This window comes from Talpa occidentalis, unplaced genomic scaffold, assembly GCF_014898055.3.
Source record: "Talpa occidentalis isolate TD23 unplaced genomic scaffold, MPIMG_talOcc4v2.1 talOcc4.4, whole genome shotgun sequence".
NCBI classification, from domain to species: Eukaryota; Metazoa; Chordata; class Mammalia; order Eulipotyphla; family Talpidae; genus Talpa; species Talpa occidentalis.
Window position 1 is genome coordinate 136,743,105 of NW_023604295.1, and position 19,376 is coordinate 136,762,480.

A 19,376-nucleotide genomic window follows, 5' to 3' on the forward strand; every position below is an offset into this window, starting at 1 on the left:
CTAGGATTTTACCATGGTGTGGGGCATCCGCTAGAGATGGCTAGGGCGTCTGTGGACAGGGATCCAGGGTCAGCTCCAACAGTACAAAACAAAGCTATGGGGGAAAGAAACCTAAAAGTCTTGCTGAGGGAGCCAGTTTTCAGAGAAGGGAATGGAATGATTTCTTTCCAGCAGCAGAGATAAAAGATGTTATGGAGTGGGACAGCAAAAGGAGGACTAACACGTGAATGCGCGACGGCCTTCTAATTTCCATGGAGCTACCTGTTCTTACATGTTATACTCTGTGGCATTTGCCTGCATCCTGATAATAAATGCCATTTCACGTAGGTTAACTAATTACTTGGGTTTCTGTAGTGTGTATACAAACCACTGGAGAGTACTATGCCCCCTGCAGAAATAATCTTCTCCTTTGACCTAAAGGAGTTACTGAATTTCCTATCTAGGCCAGAGAGGAAGGTTTTTGAGCGGGACCCTCATATCACACACAGGAATTTGGCACCCAACCCCTTACCTTTCTGTCACCACCTCTGCCTGGCATCGCCCACCCCAGCTCTGTTTTTGAGGTTTGGCAACTCAGGAAGATGAAGCATGTTGTACAAGAGTAAAAATTGGTTTCCTGTAATTTTTAAGCTGCCAGCCTTTTTGTAGATTTTGTTTTTGCTAAGGAATCATTCACAGTGATACACAGTATGACTTTATATAGTGTATATGATATGACATTTGTAGAAATTTCTGTGTAAATGAACAATAACCCAGAAGGTAACACTAGAAGAAAGGAGTACTCACCTCCCAGATTGTTGGCGTCTAGTTAATATTATTTTCTAGTTAAGAAAGGTATCATTTTAACCCAGTTTCTAAAGAATATAACGTAATGAGTTGAAAATAAATCTGTCATTGACTAGGGAAGTATCTGAGTGGTTTATAGAATAGATGATTTTATCCAAAACTATAGTAAGTTTTTAAAAGTGGCTAAGTGTATTTTCAGTTTACTGTTTATTGAGTTTTTTTAAATATATTTTAAATTTTATTCACATGCTGTATAGTTAAAGAATTATCTAATAATAGCTGTTTGACTTTTAGTCTTCAACTTTCCTATTTGTAAATGGATTTCAAGTCTTTGGATTGATGAAATATTTATTTAATGGTTCAAATGATTGCCTCATGATATTATTATTATTGCATTTGCTTAGGGTACCAACTTTTTAAAGCATTAAGAGATAATAGAAGGTTAAGAAACTAATGAGGTAAACTAATTGGCGTTCTTACTGTCAGATTTAATATAGCATATTAATATGTGGTGTTTAGAGGCTTATTTTGTACATGCCTTGTGTGGTTTAAAGGGACAATTTAAAGGAGGCAATTTATTTATCAACTTGGAAAGTCTGTCCTAGTGCCTGAGGGTTAGTATACACCATATTGCAACTTTAAAAAAAATGTTTGGGAAACTGTTGGGAACTTTTTTTTACCACACTCTCATAATCACAGAAATATTCTGCAGCCTTGAGTGTAAATACAGGAATTCGTTATGTTCAGAAAAAAAAGGCAGAGATGTTTGCTGGTAATAAAATAAAATTGACAGTGGATTTTAAATCTAAGCAATTTCTTGGAAGTGGTTCTGTGTTGAGTCTTTGATTAGGATTTTATCTCACAAGAGAGCAGTGCGATCTGGCTTTTAGCCTTAGGTGCATTCAGACCAATTCCTCCACCAGGGTTTGGAAGCTCAAGAACTTCTGGCTTGTGTTTCCTTAGTTATTTCAACTTAGTATCAGTGGCTAAACTACAGATGTTCATTTTCAGTGCTGGTGTAAGAATAAAGGCTCTATTTGTTCATGAGATTTCGTTTCACGCACACACAAACTATTTATAAAGCCATTTCTTTCCTTAATTTCAAGATGAAAATACCAAGTCTGCCTTTGGGATTTGGAATTGAGTGGCTTGATGATATGTCATTAAACAAGTTTCTTATACTGTGATTATTTTTACTTAGCCTCTTCTCCAAGCATTTGTGACTAAGTTTAGTTATATCTTTATTTTAATTTTAAAGATTATTTTTATTTAGGCATACAAGAACTGGAGTGTAGGCCAGAGGTGCGGGAGGTGTGAGGATTCACCAGAGACAGAGCGGGGAGCAGAATAGGGACATCTACTGAAATACACTACAGGAAAGGTCTGCTGTGCCATGTGGGTAGCTCCCTGGCCGGGGATCAAACTTGTGCTGCCATGGCTAGCGGATTGCTTGATGGTGCTGAGACTTTAACCCCTGTGCCACCAGGAAGGCCCCAAAATTTAGTTATATCTTATAGGGAACTGAAGCCAGCTAGGAGATTGATGAACCCAGAAATCTTCCAAGACTGAAGGGGTCTGAGCAACGAGCGCTAGTTCTAGGCTAATTTTGAATTGAGTTTCATGTTTGGAACCATTATCTGCATCTAGTGACTTTTCATCCCAGAAGACCTTTAAATGCTTGAGTTGTTTCTCCTCTTCTCAGGAGTAAACTCGGTAACTTCTCCAGGATTTTAGGGTCCTTTTGCAAGGGAACAAAAATGGCATAAAACATACCTTCCACTTCCAGGTGCCTGGGCCACACCCTCTTTCAGGAACACCTGATCCTGAGGATGATAACCTCCCACTGTCGAGGCAGAGGGGTTCTTCCCTTGGTCACTCTCTGGACAGTGTGTGTTCAGATTTCTGTTCCATTCATTGTTTACTATAAATGTTGTTCCTCTGAAACAGCTATTCATGTAAGTGGATGGCCTGGATGAAAACAGATCAAGAAGCTTCTGTTTACTCAGAAGTGTCTTGTCTTAGACAGTGGACAGACACCCTGACATAGACTGCGACATAGACTCCAGAGACACTTCCTGAATGGCATGAGGGATTTAACAGTGACCAAAAAGAGAATACAGATTATTGTGTGCTTCTGTTAACATTTTAATTTAGACCCTACAACTAAAATAGGCCTCTTATTGATGTCACACAGCCAAAAGATTAGCTGCCTTCAAGTTAATTGGAAATTACTAATAACCCAGGCTGCTTGCACTGCTTGCTTTCGGACATAAATGAGATACTTATAGTTATTTGACAATTCTATAATTAATAGAGAAAAAAATGAACTTTTGGACATTAAATTATATAAAATTACATTAGTTTCCTGTTTAATAAAGAAGAGAGTGAGGTTGGGATGTGTTTAAGTTGTTTACAACTGAAGCGCTGTCTGTGTTCCACCAGACCTTCTGCAGGGGACTTGGGGTTTGGAGCAGGGCTGGGCACAATTGGTAATATAAAGATTACTGTTTGGTTGTCATGGACACAAATTATGGTGCAATAGTATAAAGCGGCCTAGCCTCACAGCCCCTGAATGTTATCTTCATTCATTTCTGGTATTTTTATTTATTTATTTATTTATTTATAAATTTTTATTTATTTTTTTTAATAGAGGCATGTTTTATTTATTTATTTGTTTGTTTGTTTTGTTTATACATGCACTGGGTACAGTCAGAAGCGTGGGAGGGTGAGAGAATTCACCAGAGCCAGAGCGGGGAGCAGAGCAGGCAGGACCGAAGTACACTGCTGAGGGGAGCAGCGGGCGGCAGGAGAGGTCTGCGTGCCATGTGGGACCCTCCTCCGGTGGCCGTGGAGCAGCCGGGGATCGAACCGGCACCGCAGAGGCCGCGGGCAGCTTCGCAACCCAGCGCTCAACCGCTGCGCCACCGGGGAGGCCCATTTCTGGTATTTTTAAATAATCAGATTGGTGCATATCAAAACAGAGTCTTAGCCCAGACACGCAGAGGTGCATTTGACAGTTACATGTGTTTGAAAGTCTCTCTCTCTCTCCTTTCTTTTTTGTTGCAGGGAAATAAAAAAAAACTATGTTGCCAGGATTTTCAAGGTGTGGGTAGTAGGGATCTAACTCTGTGAATACCTTTTTTTTTTACAGGCTCCAGAACATAACCCCAGAGTTTCAGACGCTTATCGCTGAAATTATATTCCTGTCTTAAAATAATACTGCTATGCAGGATTTTTGTAATCTAAGCTTTTATAAATTTATATTGCATCTGGAGTCTATTACAACAACCAACTTCTAGAACAATTAAGAAATTTCATGTATGTGAAGGAAAAGGACGGACACCGATGGCTCTGATCAGCTTAAAGCCAGACCTTTATGACAAAACTAGTTCATTTCCTAATCCACTTAATTCAGAAATGTGAAAAGGACCTTTCTCTTCTTTCTCATCTCTTATCTTGTAAAGAAATAGGAAATGGTTGTACTATTTGGTCATCCGAGATGTTTTGTTTTGAGCTTAGATTCCATGAAAACCTAATGTCATCAAGTAGTGGGAAAATAAAAGCCCTCACCACAGGAGGATTATTCTTGTCTGGAGTTACACAAGCAGCAGTGTGAGCACAAGTAGGCACGCCGCAGTTCTGTATTTGAGCCCTGATCCAATTTACTGGTTCCTCGGTGAATAGGGGCCGAAATACTCAGTCTTTCAGAGCCTCAGCTTCCCTATCTGTAAAATGGAGACCGCACCTGCCTCACTGGGCTGCTAAGAGGATTATGACACACATGTAACAAGTCCTGGCCTCCCTCACCTCTGCTGCATTCTGGGGAGAGCTGGGGGGAAGGGGGAAGCAGGTGTTTGTTGTAGCAGAAGCCCTGGACTCTGCCTGTGAGGAAGGAAAGGGGGAAGTGAGAAGTGGTTTCCAGGAATATAAACCTCATTTAAAACCTAATCTCCGTAACTTCACTACTGTGGGAAAGAGCACAATGAAAAGAAGTAGCAGATCCAACCAATACTTTCAGTTGAGAGTAAAAGAGTCTTTCTTGCATTTAGCTATTAAAATTTGTTCTTCCCCTTGAGAAAATTGTCTAAAGGTGAAGCACTCCTTCTGAATTTGCTTATCTAGGGAAGGTGGGAGGCATGCTCACCCCAAGTTCTCTGCATGACACAGCTGCTCATCTGTCTTATAGAGCCTGGTTCATTAGTGAAGGAAAGCTGGAGGGCTAGGCCCCTTAACGCAGTATTCACAGAGTAGGTCCTCTAAAGGACCCTATTAGAATACAAACATTCCTAAAGCTAGATCACTGTGGCAAAAACTGTTTATTACACTTCCTGCCCAACCCAACCATAAGGATTCACAAGTCTGAAATGTCCTGAGCAAATTTGTTTGACCCTAAAATCTGTAAATAATATTCGAGAAAAGATTGAAATGATGATTTCCGATAATGCTGAGTACTTTGAGGATCTGAAGGCTGTGACCCCATTCTAGATTGGATGGTCACACAAGGCCTGGTGAAAGGGGGATATTCGAGCCAGAATCTGAACAATAACTGGAATCGTGCGGGTGAGCTCGACTGGCAAAATTCTTGGCCAGGACAGAGACAGAAATAAAAGGTAGTTTGTATTCTCTGGAGCATACTTTTATTTTATTTTATTTTTTTAAAGATTTATTTATTTATACAAGCACTGGGTACAGTCAGAAGCGCGGGAGGGTGAGAGAATTCACCAGAGCCAGAGCAGGGAACAGAACAGGCAGACTGATGAAATACATTGCTGAAGGGAGGAGCGGGCGGCAGGAGAAGTCTCACACCATGTGGGACCCTCGCCGGAGGCCAGGGATCTAACCGGCGCTGCTCAGAGCCTGCGGGCAGCTTCGCAGCCCAGCGCTCAACCACTGCACCACCAGGGGAGGCCCTGGAGCATACTTTTAGGAAACATTAATACAAGGGCAAAAGAGTATGACTAAGAAATATTCAAAAATTTATATATATAAAACAGTAAATCGTTATTGAGCATGACATGCTAGTTACTATGTGTTGCAGAGAGAGAATAGAGTAATAGGGTAATTCTAAGGAGAGAGACTCAACATTTAGAGGGCAGGGTACTAAGTTCTCTGATAAAGTAGCATGTGTAATAGAGGGAGCAGGTTGTATGACGGACGTGGCGTGAGACTGGAGCCAGACTGCCCAAGTTCAAATCCCACCTCTGCCACTTATTTGCTTTACAACCTCGGGGAAGTCATTGAACCTCTGTGACTAAATATTAGAGACCCTGATAAAGCCTCTTCCAGTAGATTTTTGTTAGTATGTGCAAAGTTCCGAAAACACTTCTTAGAAGATCAGGGCCACCTGCTCAAGTAGATGCCAATGGTGATGATGGTGTGTTACTCCTTTCGTAACATCGCCACGGTGGTCGTCACTCTCCTCAGAAGGTGACGCGGTGCCGTCAGCACATCCCAGTGACTGGCTACCCTCCAGCCCTTTCCGCTTGAGCCAGGCTTGCCCGTGAGAGTTCTGGCCCACTACCCACCATGTAGGCACCACCCTACCCAGCAAAGGATGGTAAAACTTGCTTCATCTGATTTCTACCCAAGTGAACTTTGTTTAACCAATAAAAAGAAAAAAAGTTCTGAAGAATGTTTAAGTTTAAATCTTGCTGTCCTCTATTTGGGGTAAGTGGGAGGCAGTAACAGGGTTGAGGGTGAGATGAGACAAGTCAAAATCTGCAGCAAGCCACTAGCTAGAGGGATTGGGTTGGATGAGAGTCAGAGTTCTGTGATATTAGTAGATATCATAAATGACCTTAAAGCATTGAAAGATTGACTGCGTTTCCTCTGAATCAACAGAAGTTCAAATGTATCTGGAACAATTTTGGCATTTTATTGATTCCTATTTCTTAGAAAATTGACAATCCATGTGTAGAATAGAAAAGTCTTGGTTCTCCTAAATATTCAGAGCCCCAAAGAACTCATTCCCTAACCATTTAGATTAGTGGGAAATTTTTATAAAACTAAAGAAATTATTAAAATTCTATCTGTACATGAACGAAGCCATTTAGCTAGCCAATTATATGTCTAACTTCGGTAGCAGCCCTTTGGAATTAATCTAATTGCTTTCTATTGAAAATCACTCACCTTTTGCAACATGACAATTTTATGCCAAGAGAATGAAAATGTCAGGTCTTTCCATTAGACAGAGCCACATTTCCCCTTGATTATTTGAGGCAGAAAGTCACTCAGATTAATGTGTTTTAAAACTATTTTCAGTTATTCTGTATGTGTCATACACACGGCCATGTTCTGAGACCGCTTCATTCTTAAACACTGCCTTTCAGAATCTATACGTTTCTACTCCTTTAAAAAAAAAAAAAACCTCATTTGACATAGCATTTGATCCTGGGACATCCTAACAAACACATTAATATCCAAGAGCGACAACAGAGGACCTGAAGTTCCCATGTGCAACCATGTTATCCTGGGTATTCGCAGAGTAGATGTTCTCCACGGCCTGCTGGTTTACATCTCCGTTTCGCTTATGTCTGTCCGGCCTTCAGAGTCTGCTGAGCAGTGGGAGCTGAATGAATCTCTCTCTCTCTTTTTTATATTCCCCATACAATTGCACCCCCCTTATTTTGGCCCCATCCCCTCCTTTCCCCACCCCACCCCCATAGTGTATCTCTGGTTTATAGTTGTTTGTTGATTTTGATTTTTTCTTTCTTATATTATTCTTTTTCCTGGTTGAATGAGTCTTTTAAAGGACATTGCAGCAAATATATTTTGCACGATACGGTTATTTCCTTTTTTTTTTTGAACAAAGATTCTATAATCGTGAAGTTCTATATTGCAAAGTGTGTTGAATGTTGTTTTTTATTTCAGTAAGACAAAAGTAATGTTCTGAATGAGAAAAGGATTAGAATAACATTTCTTAAATAATCACTTTTGAACCTCAGCTTAAAGTGAAGAAATATATCACAGAAAAGCTTAAGAGAAAGGAAAGAAGGAACATTTATGGGACAGCTACTGTATGCCAGGGATTACACTGGATGTTTCTGTAAAGGATTTCATTATTACAATAAACCTGCAAGATTTGTGATATTATCCATCTCAAATAAATGTCTTCAGATTAAGTAGGTTATCAAATGGTTTAATAATTGTTCTGACTTTGTTTCAGTGTCATGTTTTCCTTCTCCCCTGCCACTGATTTACCTGTCTTTCTGTTTTCTGTCTGACATATTTTAAAAATTGTGTTTTTCCAAAACGGAGAGACACTCCACTGATAGGGAAAAAAATCTTTTCACTCTATTCAACTGATAAGGGACTGATCACACAGATATATAAAGAACTCACAGGACTCAAGAAAAACAAAATAAACAATCCAGTCAAGAAATGGGCAGAAGAACTTAAAAGACATTTCTCCAAAAAGGAAATGCAAATGGACAACAGGCATATGAAAAAAATGTTCAACATCCCTTATCATCAGGGAAATGTAAATCAAAACTACATTGAGATACCACCTTACACCAGTAAGACTGGCACATATCAAAAAAGCAAGCAACAACAAATGTTGGTGAGGATGTGGTGAAAAAGGAACTCTCCTGCATTGCTGGTGGGAGTGTAAACTGGTCCAACCACTATGGAAAGCTGTGTGGGGGTAGCTCAGTCTACTAAAAATGGAGCTACCATATGACCCAGCAATTCCACTCCTAGGGATCTATCCAAAGGACACAAAAACACTGATTCAAAAGACCACCTATACCCCTATGTTTATTGCCGCACTATTTACAGTAGGCAAAACATGAAAACAACCCAAGTGCCCCAAAATAGATGACTGGATCAAGAAGATGTGGTATATATACGCAATGGAGGGCCTCCCCGGTGGTGCAGCGGTTGAGCGCTGGGTTGCGAAGCTGCAGGCAGCCTCTGCAGCGCTGGTTCGATCCCAGGCCGGGCCACCGGCGAGGGTCCCACATGGCGTGCAGACCTCTTCTGCCACGCCTGCTGCGCCCCTCAGCAGTGTATTTTGTCAGTCTGCCTGTTCTGCTCCCCGCTCTTGCTCTGGTGAATTCTCTCACCCTCCCGTGCTTCTAACTGTACCCAGTGCTTGTATAAATAAATAAATCTTTAAAAAAATATATATATGTATATGCAATGGAATATTATTCAGCAATCAGAAACGATAAACTCATGCCATTCACAGCAACATGGATGGAGCTAGATGGAATTATGCTCAGTGAAATAAGCCAGAAGGAAAAAGAAAAATATTGGATGGTTTCACTTATAGCAGGAATATAGGGGAACCAAATAAGACATCAGTGTAAAAAAAAATAATAACAGTACAAAACACAACAAAGCAAAAACGGACAATTACAAACCGGAGACGTCCTGCAGGAGAGGGGGAGGGAGAGGGATCAGAGGGAGGGAGGGAGGGAGGAGCACAGGGGACTGAGGTGATGGTGCTTGGGTGCCTTGGGGAAGGAAACTCTATGGGGACTCCACCTGAGGGGGTGGGGGAAAGGAAATATTGTTTAAAAATGAACAATGATGTAAATTTAAAAATTAATTAAAAATAAAAATTAAAATAAAAAATTGGATTTTTTTAATGAAAATTTTTTTAGGTAGACTATCTTATGTCTTCTTCAGTAGAAGGTAGGATTATTAAAATAATGAATTAACTAATTGCAAACTTGTACCAGAGTCACAAAGGTAGGAAATGAATGAACCACGTATTAATACAAACCCGAATATCATTAATTTCCAAGTCCTTGCTGTCACCAGTGCACCTTCATGCCTTATGGAATCAAGATAAATATAAAGAAAAAAAATTGTTTTGAAGAGTTCACAGCTATTTGTGTGATTAAAATACCATCTATTTTAAGCAAAGAGAACTGGGTTATATGCTGCTTCTATAGTGAATCAAACCAATAAGTCATGTTCAGTCTCAGGATTCAGTTCAGTCTATAGGATGCAGTGTGAACACCAACGAAAATGCCGGCTCTCACTGGGAGCAGATGATCAGCGTGAGGCTGGGGGGGACACTCAGAGAAAACCCGCTTTCTCTAGTCATGGCTGACTGTGTCCTATAGCCCTCCGTGGTAATTGGCTTAACGGGCCCACAGAGCCTCAGCCAGGTGCCCAAGAACCCAGCAGACTTCTCTTATCAACCCCCATTAAGTTGCCAGTCTGCAGCCTTTCCTTACTAGGAAGGCAGGGACCGTTTCAGACTTAGTGAAAAAAAAATCTATGTCTTAGTGGATTTTGAAGTTTGGAGAAAAGTGACGGTCTTGCTGTACATGGGTACCTGACCTTACACTTCTAAAGGCAGAAGAGAGGACAGTTTCTGGAAGGAAACAGCAGACCCTGTGTTTATGAATCGTGTGTGAGGACATATAATTGCAAGGTTTATTGTACTCCTCGATTTTTCTTCCTTTGACGATTCTCGCTATTTCATCAGAGCCTTGGTGTTGTGTGATATCATTTGGTTTGATTTTGCCAAAAGGGTCGCACTTCAGTATTTCTGAAAACTTGCCAAGCAGACTTGAAAGTGCTTTTCCCAGCTCATCCGCAGGGTCAGCCATGAAGAAGGCTGCCCAGACACCCAGGCCAAACGGAAATTCTCCCAAGGGCAGCACCGATCACGGAGGGGCCGGCATGGGCCCAGACACACTCAGGAAGGCAGAAAGCACTGCCACCTGCTCCCTCCTGAGCTCGGTGACAGTGGAGGGAGGAGAGCGAGGCGTTGATTCCTGGTGACAATCTGAGAAATCACTCAGAGGGGACCCAGCTGTCTTCCTGCCTTGGTCACGCAGTTGCCTTTTCTTGGATTTCCCTCCTCACTGTTTCCAGTACTGAGGAGTTGTGTAGTGGGCCCCAGAGCTCTCTCCAAAGGGAACTTCCTGACCTTTGGGGTGACTCAGCCTACCCCCAAATGTTAGTGATATGGCCTCCAGAATGCCCTTTCGGTTTTATTCTTAACACACACATGCACACACAGAATTATTAACCAAAGATAACTTGCTTAATTTTGGTATCTGTTACTCTAACGCTTTCCCACATCAGTGTATTTGTATTTTCAGATAGAATGCCTAAATGCCTTTTTAAAAAAATGGGCTCATTTTGCAGTTCAGTATAGCAGGATTTTTTTCTCTTAAAACTCTATCTTCCAGGGCCTCCCGGTGGCGCAGCGGTTGAGCGCTGGGTTGCAAAGCTGCCCGCGGCCTCTGCGGCGCCGGTTCGATCCCCGGCTGCTCCCCGGCCACCAGAGGAGGGTCCCACATGGCGCGCAGACCTCTCCTGCCGCCTGCTGCTCCCCTCAGCAGTATACTTCGGTCCTTCTGCCTGCTCTGCTCCCCGCTCTGGCTCTGGTGAATTCTCTCACCCTCCCGCGTTTCTGACTGTACCCAGTGCTTGTATAAACAAACAAACAAACAAACAAACAAATAAATAAATAAATAAAAATACATGCTTCTTAAAAAAAACAAAACAAAAAACCTCTATCTTCCATAGCATTAAATGCTTTCCCCCATCATTTGTTTGTAAAATTAAGTCAGCCCTCAACACCGTTCCTCTCTACTCCTGTAAACAGTTCTGTAATAAGAAATGCAGCTCATTTAAGTGCACATTCTTAAAAAATACAGTTCTACTTCCTGTTTCCTTGTTTCTTTTTGAAGTTATAGCTGCACAAGAGAAGAGTTGCCCCCTCCCACCACCTCCACCCCTCCATCCACCTCCTGGTGATCTCCTTAGGGTAGGCTTCTAGATGGAATTGTAATTGTTGCACCAAAGGGTATGCAAAATTGAAAATCATTTGCCTTTTAGAAACTTTACAGAAGTTTGCTCCCTTACCAGTAACTGAAATTCAACCTCACCAACGCTGGATGTTATCATTTTAAATTTTGTCAATTTTATAGGTATAGAAAGGATTTTTTTTTTAATTGAAGTGATGTATTATAACGTTAGAACCTCATTGTTTTTAATTTGTATTATTAAATTACTAGTGAAGTTGAGCATCTTTGAAATTTGCTTATTGACGATTTGGCTATTTCTTCTTCTGCAAATTGCATGTTTGTTTTCCCCCATTTTTTCCATAGAGCTGCTTCTTTCTTCTATTGATTTATAAGAAACCTGGAGGGGTGAGAGACTGGGAATTACGAATATTAATGGTTGGGTTGCCCTATCCACCAGGATTTTTCCTTAGGGGTATTTTAAATCAAAGTAGTATTTGCAATTGGAGAAAGTTTTAAAACCTCAATATGAAAAACTTATGCTATTTTTCTAATAGCACTAGAAAATATGCAATTTTTCCTATTTTTGATTTAGCAATAGAAAATTTCTCCTTACTTCCTTGATATAAACGATGTAAATTTGGCCTACCCTTTTCTGTTCATCTCTCATTCTCTTGATGTTGCTTTTTCCTGAGTTCTTATTTCCCTTTATGACTTAATGACCTTTATGATCATCCTCTATTTTTATTCCATTATCATTCGACAGCATATCTTGACTCTCCATTGTATAAAAAGAGAATATTAGCATCTCAGCCCCATTAACCTTCTTCTCTCCTAACCATCTTCATCAGGGAATTCTGGGCCCGGGGCCTTTCCAGGAGCTTCCCTCTGCTCTGTGTCCTACCCAGGACTGGCATCTGTCTCCACAGCAGCCCTTTCAGCCCTTCCCACACCAGTCTTACCTGCTCCCCATATGCTAGAGTACTCCCTCTGGCCTCTGCCTTCCGCTCCCCTGTGACAGGTTTTCCCTCTTTTTAGTTTTGTTTATTTTTTGTTTTATCAGAGAGGCTTTCCTTCTTGTATCTCCGTTTTTAAATGTAACTGGGTTCTCAGGAAGATTGAAAGGCAGACGGGCCCAGGCGGCCAGCTTGAGCTCCACCTGACCATAGCTTCGGCGTATAGAATTTGAAGATTTTTTTCTATGATCCACCTAAGATGATTTCTTTTGGTTTCTACTGTTGGTGTTATGTTTAGAAACTCCTTCCATTTAAGACTGTTTTCTTTGAGTAGTTCTATGATTTCTTTCTTACATTTAAATCTTTATTTCCAGAATCTATACTGATGGGTGGAATAGTTTAGAGATTTGCCTTTTGTCCAAATAGCCAGCCAAGGGCCCTGATATCATTTATTAAGTAATACAGAGCTTTGAAGATTCACCTTTCATTAAACACTCCCTTCTTGTTTATACTTATGTGTTTCTGAACTTTGTTTAATCTCTTACCTAAATTCGTTCAAAAACCTTTCATTGTGGTTTCAGGGTTCATTTTAATATCTGCAGGGCAAGCTCCCCTCCCCCATCACTGTCTTCTTTTTAAAAAATATTCTTACCTGTTGCTCCCTCTTCCCTTCTGCCAGAAGAAACGTTTGCAGAATTATATGCATTTGAAAGGGGCTGCAGCAGGTCAGCCCATCTTTCAATTCTTCCTCAGTATTTTTTTTTTAAGATTTATTTATTTATTTATACAAGCACTGGGTACAGTCAGAAGCGCGGGAGGGTGAGAGAATTCACCAGAGCCAGAGCGGGGAGCAGAGCAGGCAGAAGGACCGAAGTACACTGCTGAGGGGAGCAGCGGGCGGCAGGAGAAGTCTGCGCGCCATGTGGGACCCTCACCGGTGGCCGGGGAGCAGCCGGGGATCAAACCAGCGCTGCAGAGGCTGCGGGCAGCTTCGCAACCCAGCACTCAACCGCTGCGCCACCGGGGAGGCCTTCTTCCTCAGTATTTTTGCCAGCAGGGCAGGACTTGTAGAACTTCTGCATCACCCCAGATCCCACCCCTTCCAGGTTTGGGTTTGAGTGTTTTTGGTTTTTTATGGGGTCAGGTTTATAACTTTGACAGTCAGTAGTTGGTTCTCATTAACACTGCCCCAAGACATTTTAAAGTGCTGGCAGGCGCGCAGGTCACCAGCACACAGTGTGCTTGGGCCCTGTCATCCTCGTTGTGTTTTCAGGACAACTGCATCTCGGTGGGCTGGTCCTTCTTCCTCTGACCGCGCGGCTCTGAAGAGGCAGGTGTGTGTGCCCCTCTGGAGTTCCCGTCTCCTTCGTGGCACACCTCTAGACCCGCGGGGCTTGCTTCTTGAGGCCCACATCTGTGGGTGTGCCCAAGAATGTCGACGGCGTGTGTTCTGGCCACTGCCTGGCTGATGGCAGGTGGGCTTTCTCACCCACTTCCAGGTCCAGAATCGAAAGAGGGAGTTGCTTGCCCATAACTCTAATCCCCGCCAATTCGATGAACGTATATCTTCCCCGACATGTTTGCACAGTGACTTGGCGCCAAAGGGAAAAGGATCACTTAGCCAGATTTCACTATCAGCGCTGCAGGTGTGCTCGGCGACGTGGCACCTGCCAGCGCCCCTGGCACCGCGTCTCTTCTCCTGGCTCTGGCAGTCACGCTCAGCCCTCCACCGCCGCCTCCCTCAGGAATGTGTAGGTGGCCTGGAGGCCATTTTCCCACTCCACCTGCCAGCCCGTCCTTGGCCTTCACTCCCAGGGTAGTCAGCACAGAAAGTTCTTGACCTTGAGCGCTTCTGGGTACCTCACAATTCAAGAACTAGAGAACAGAAACACTGCAGCTACAACATGACTCACTGCAGCCTGATGAATGAGTACTTGTCTTCTGGCAGGAAGGATGCCAGGAAAGCCGTGCCTGGGAGTCTCTGTGGGCATGGAGCCTGTGTTTGAGCAAGATAGAATTGCAGCTGTTGGAAACACCTTCGTTGACTCTTTGGTAAACACACTCAGAGGAAAATGAAAGATGGTCACTTTGGCAAAATCTCTACCAGAAGCAGAGGAGAGCTGTCACTCTGACACCTCTTCTTCCTTTTATATTTGCTTTGTTAGTCCCACCCTTTCTCATTCTTCAACAAAGATTAATCTGTTACAAATTAAGTATTTTCTATGGGAGATAATTTTATTGAAACTATTCCAAGTGCTAGCCAACACAAAAGTACATGCAAGTCACATAGGTGATTTTAAATTTTCTACTGGCCACATTTAAAAGATTTTTTTAAAACCCTAGTGAAGCTAATTTTAACATTTTATTTAATTCAACATAGTCAAAGTGATCTGTAGTCCAAGAACTACTGACATACTTGAAATTCTTTTTCCTTTAAAGTCTGGTGTGGAATTTACAATTTGGACTAGTCACATTTCAAGTGCTCAGTAGTCTCGGGTAAGATCATCTTCTAAATTTTGGGTTATCTTGGCATTAACCTTGTATTAAAACAACCATTTCTAGAAATTCCTAATGAAGGTTGCTCATCCAGAACTACTTGGAAACTTTTGCAGAATGTGTATCCTTGCTTGTATCCCCACTATATCTACTGAGATAAAAAGTGTGTGTGTGTGTGTGTGTGTGTGTGTGTGTGTGTGTGAGAGAGAGAGAGAGAGAGAGAGAGAGAGAGAGAGAGAGAGAGAGCGCAAGCCTGGGTATATGTGCTGGAAAAGATGCGCAGGTGGGTCTGACAGGTGCCTCTAATTAAATAGCGCTCACCTAGAGCAGTTTCTTCATTTTATCTATGATTAAACATGTCTAGCATGACCCAAAACTCTTCCAAGGGTGTAATGATGCAGACCTGAGTCTTCCACTGACAAATTTGGTGTCCATGTAGCTTGTCATCCCTCACACTGGAGAGGGACGCATACCAGCACTGGACATGGACATTCAGGAAGAGCAAGAGGCATTCTCAGATTATTTTTAGATTGCCAGGATATTAAATGGAGCCGACTGTGTGCATGGATATACACACACACACGAATATAAATCCTTCTTGTTAGTTGAAGTTTCCTTGTGATGGGCATGACTGTGGATTTATTTGTGCTCCCATTTGCTTAATGCCTGTTACATACTAGTGTTAGTCCAAGGCTTTATGGGCGGCTATTCTTAAACAGCTTTTAAAAACTCACAGTAAAATAGCAACTGGGGGTCTATTGTAATTATTTTAATGCATCTCTAAGCTTCATGAGCGAATGTAAACGTTTTTCAGTCTATCAATTTTCAAAGAGTGAAAAACACATTCAATTTCTGAATTTTCAGTTAAGATTTCTTATCTTTAAACCGATGACAAGACTGCCAGGTGTCATCAGGCAGAGGGGCTGACTGCTCTGTAATTTCATGGGGATTCTTTGTAGGGTGAGTCACGATGGCTTTCTTCTCCTTCACACAGAGCTGACAAGGGCTGTACGTGTATTACATTGATAGATAATAAATCTCAGAAAGGTCACCCAAAGGTAATGCCAGGATTATTTCAGATGGCGAAAAATGTTTTCTTTTTAACACTCATTTTGTATGAAGACTAACCGTAAAAGATTATCCAACAGTCTTATTTTAAGGCAAGTAATTTGATATTTTCCTTGGTTGATTATTTTATTGAAAGTCAGTTTTAAGTCTACAGAAATTGCAGGTAATTAGCGGGGCCTATGAAATAAAGTTACGGTATCTATCATACCCTGCAAACTGGTCACTAGACTTCTCAAAGACTTTAAAATTCCATACTGAAACAGTTTCTTCACAGCAGCCAGGATGGATTGTATGGCCCCCAGTTGAAAGTCTTTTAAGTTTGGATTCTATAGACTTTCTTTTCTTTAAGACTAGTTTTGGGTACACAGAAAAATTCAAGGCAGGTACAGCGATTTCCCACATACACACCTCCTCCCAGTGCCAACACCCTGGCACCAGGTGGTACATTTGTTGTAACTGATTAACCTACTTGGACACACCCCGATCACCCAGCGTTCTCCTCTGAAGTTTACATTAGGACTCACTCTTGTGCTGTGTGCACTCCATAGGCTTGGACACCCTCACCATGCTCCACCTACTCATCCTCCCACGCCCCCAGCCTGCACTGATCTTTTCATGGCCTCCACACTTGGCAGTCAGCACTGAGATCCAAACAGATAAAGGGATTACCGCCAGGTCACACGGATTCCTTCTGGTTTGTGTTCCGGCTCACTTTTCGCTCTCCTTGGCTGTGATGACTTTCTTTTGTTAGAATGTAATCACAGACTAAGATGTGGTGATTTGCTGTAACAAAATTATTAAACATTTTGAGATTTATCTCTCGGGCTTATAAATGCAATTGAATGGAGAGGACAGCTGCCCATCTTCCGTGTTCCCGGGTGCCATCTGTCTTTCCTTCTGTTTGTCTGTCATTGGGCATTAGGGAAATGATAGTTTATTTAAAAATAGGTTTCTTATGGTTGAGTACAGGAGCCAAATTTTTTAGTTAGCTTTTATGGAAAATACTAAAACTTGGGGCCACAGCCCTATTTTTCTCTCTTATCATATATGATCACTGGAGGGGGAAAAAGATCCACTTGAAACCAGTATATGTGGTGACATATATGCACTGAGAAACATGGGTCGCTCCTAAGTGATTACTGATAGATTAAATATCAAGGGAAAAGTGTACTTTTTTATCAATAATTTAAGCTAATTCAAATGATAAAAGACTTCTATTTAAAGTGCTCTTAGTGTTCAAGATCCTTAATCTAAACAAGAAAAATGATTTTTCTTTTTTCATTGCCCTGCTGTCCTGTGTGGTTGTTTTTGTTTTTTGTTTTTCTTTTCTTTTTATGCTGGGTAATGTTTTCGTTATAGAATTGAAACTGATAAGCCTGATCCTCCCCGGGTATGCAATTCAGGTTCCCCCAGTGAGGAGCTGCTTCTGTAAACCTGGGAGTTTATTAGAAATTAAGCAGTTGCCACTGGAGAATGGTAAGGAGACCTCGGCTGAAAGCCAGCAAGGAAAGAAGAGTTATTATTTCTGTGGCAGTGTTTGTGAAACTGGTCAGGAGTGAGGAGTTGCCTCTAACACAATTGAGCTGTGAGGGACAAATATGAATAATCATATGTTGTCTTAGAGCCACAAACTGATAATTTTTTTATTATGCACTGTGCAAAGGAGCCTGTTTGCACACATCTTGAAAACGAGATCGTGATTATTTCTTAGTAAGTTTTGAAGGTCTTCCAACCAAAATTTTGTAATAAAATTTCAGTTTTATTGAAGCTTAAATTACAAAAACACATCTGATTCACATACAGCTCATCACATCTCATTTTTACCAACTTTGGTTTTAAGTCTTGTTTTTTTCCTTGAATGAATTACATGAACATCCTTCCTTGTCATTACTAAAAAGAATTTCTCATAATGTTTTACAGCAACTTTGATTTTAGACCGAGAGCTTTTAGATCAGTTTAAATGGATTCTTCCACAATATGGTGACCTTTGCACTTTAGAAATGCCATGTATTTCACTTCATAAAGTTAATATACGGACTTTTCTATTGCTTCAGGCAAATTTGGTAAACCTCAGACAACCTCTGATTCGCAAAACATATATATATATATATATATATATATATATATATATATATATATACATACATGTTTATATATGTGAATGCCTCCAAAAATAATACACAACCCACTGTTACTTTTTTCCACACATAACTAAATGTGGCCATTAGTCTGTACCCTTTATCTTGATGTTTTGCCAGAAGTTCTTCATGTGTTACTTCCTTTAAACAATAAAGTTCGGTTCAAAAGACAGAACAAATATAAAGCTTTCTTTAAAAATGCTTTAAAAAGTCCGAGTTGTGTTAAGTGTTTCAGCCGTTGTATTTTGATACCCTAAGAAGCTTTATTTTGAGAAGTCATTAACTTGTGGTTTGGCCCGGACTCCTGTAAGGTCACGGCGCTGCAGGCTGCTTATCTCTAGCTCGCCTGCCCCCTGGGACCCGCGGCGTGTGCAGGAGAAAGGAGCGAGATCGCAGCCGGATTACATGGAGCCCACGGGGGCTGCACCACTCCAAGAAAACAACAGATTTTAAGAGGCCGAGTCACAGAGCAGGGCCCTGACAGGCCCCCTGAGCAGACTGGACGCCCCCCAGGCCCACCGCCTCCGCGGAGCCGCCCCCGCCGCCCGGCCCTGCCCAGGGCTGCGCGCCGCGGCCGGCCCAGGTAACCCGCTGTCGGGGGACAGGTGCCTGTCATTGGCCCCCCGAATCACAGCTTCATGGATTTCTTTGAAAATGGTTTTCCTTCCAGCCCGGCCGCTGGGCAGCGTTCCCCAGCGTTCCCCAGCGCCTCTCCCCTGCCAGAGGCTGCGCCGCGCACCTGGCACCTGGCACCTGGCGCCTGGCCCGGGTCGGGCTTGAGGAACGCGCGGCCCCGGCGGCCGCCGCCTGCGCACCTCGCCAAGCTGCGGTCGGGCCTCCTGGGCGGGTTCCCTGCTGTAACCCGGCGCGGCCGCAGGCTCTCCTGCTCCCACACCCACGCTCCCAGCAGGCCTTTCTTCGGAGCTGGGTCCCCGGGACACTGGGTGCAACAGCGAAACTGCAAGAAGCAAACCCAGCTCCCCAGGAGGTTCTGCAAGGGCCCCCCCTCTCTTCCTCCTTTCACCCCACTGGGGTCTTGAGGACCTCGGCTGTGCAGGACAGAGCTGCTGCTGGGAGGGCGGGGAACCGCTGAGCTAGCGCCTGAGAAACCCTGGTTGGGGGTCACCCCCAGACTCAATGGAGCCTTTTGATAGTTCTCTGGGCAAGCTACTCCTGAACGCCTCAAGAGAGTTCTAGAGTCGGTACAAGCACGAGGG

General features: G+C 42.5%; 1 protein-coding gene across 3 annotated transcripts in view; it reads left to right on the forward strand.

The window, feature by feature from the left end:
• Window positions 1-19,376, forward strand: part of GALNT7 (polypeptide N-acetylgalactosaminyltransferase 7) — a 104,805-nt gene that overhangs the window by 22,853 nt on the left and 62,576 nt on the right. The gene's annotated exons all lie outside the window — the stretch shown is intronic.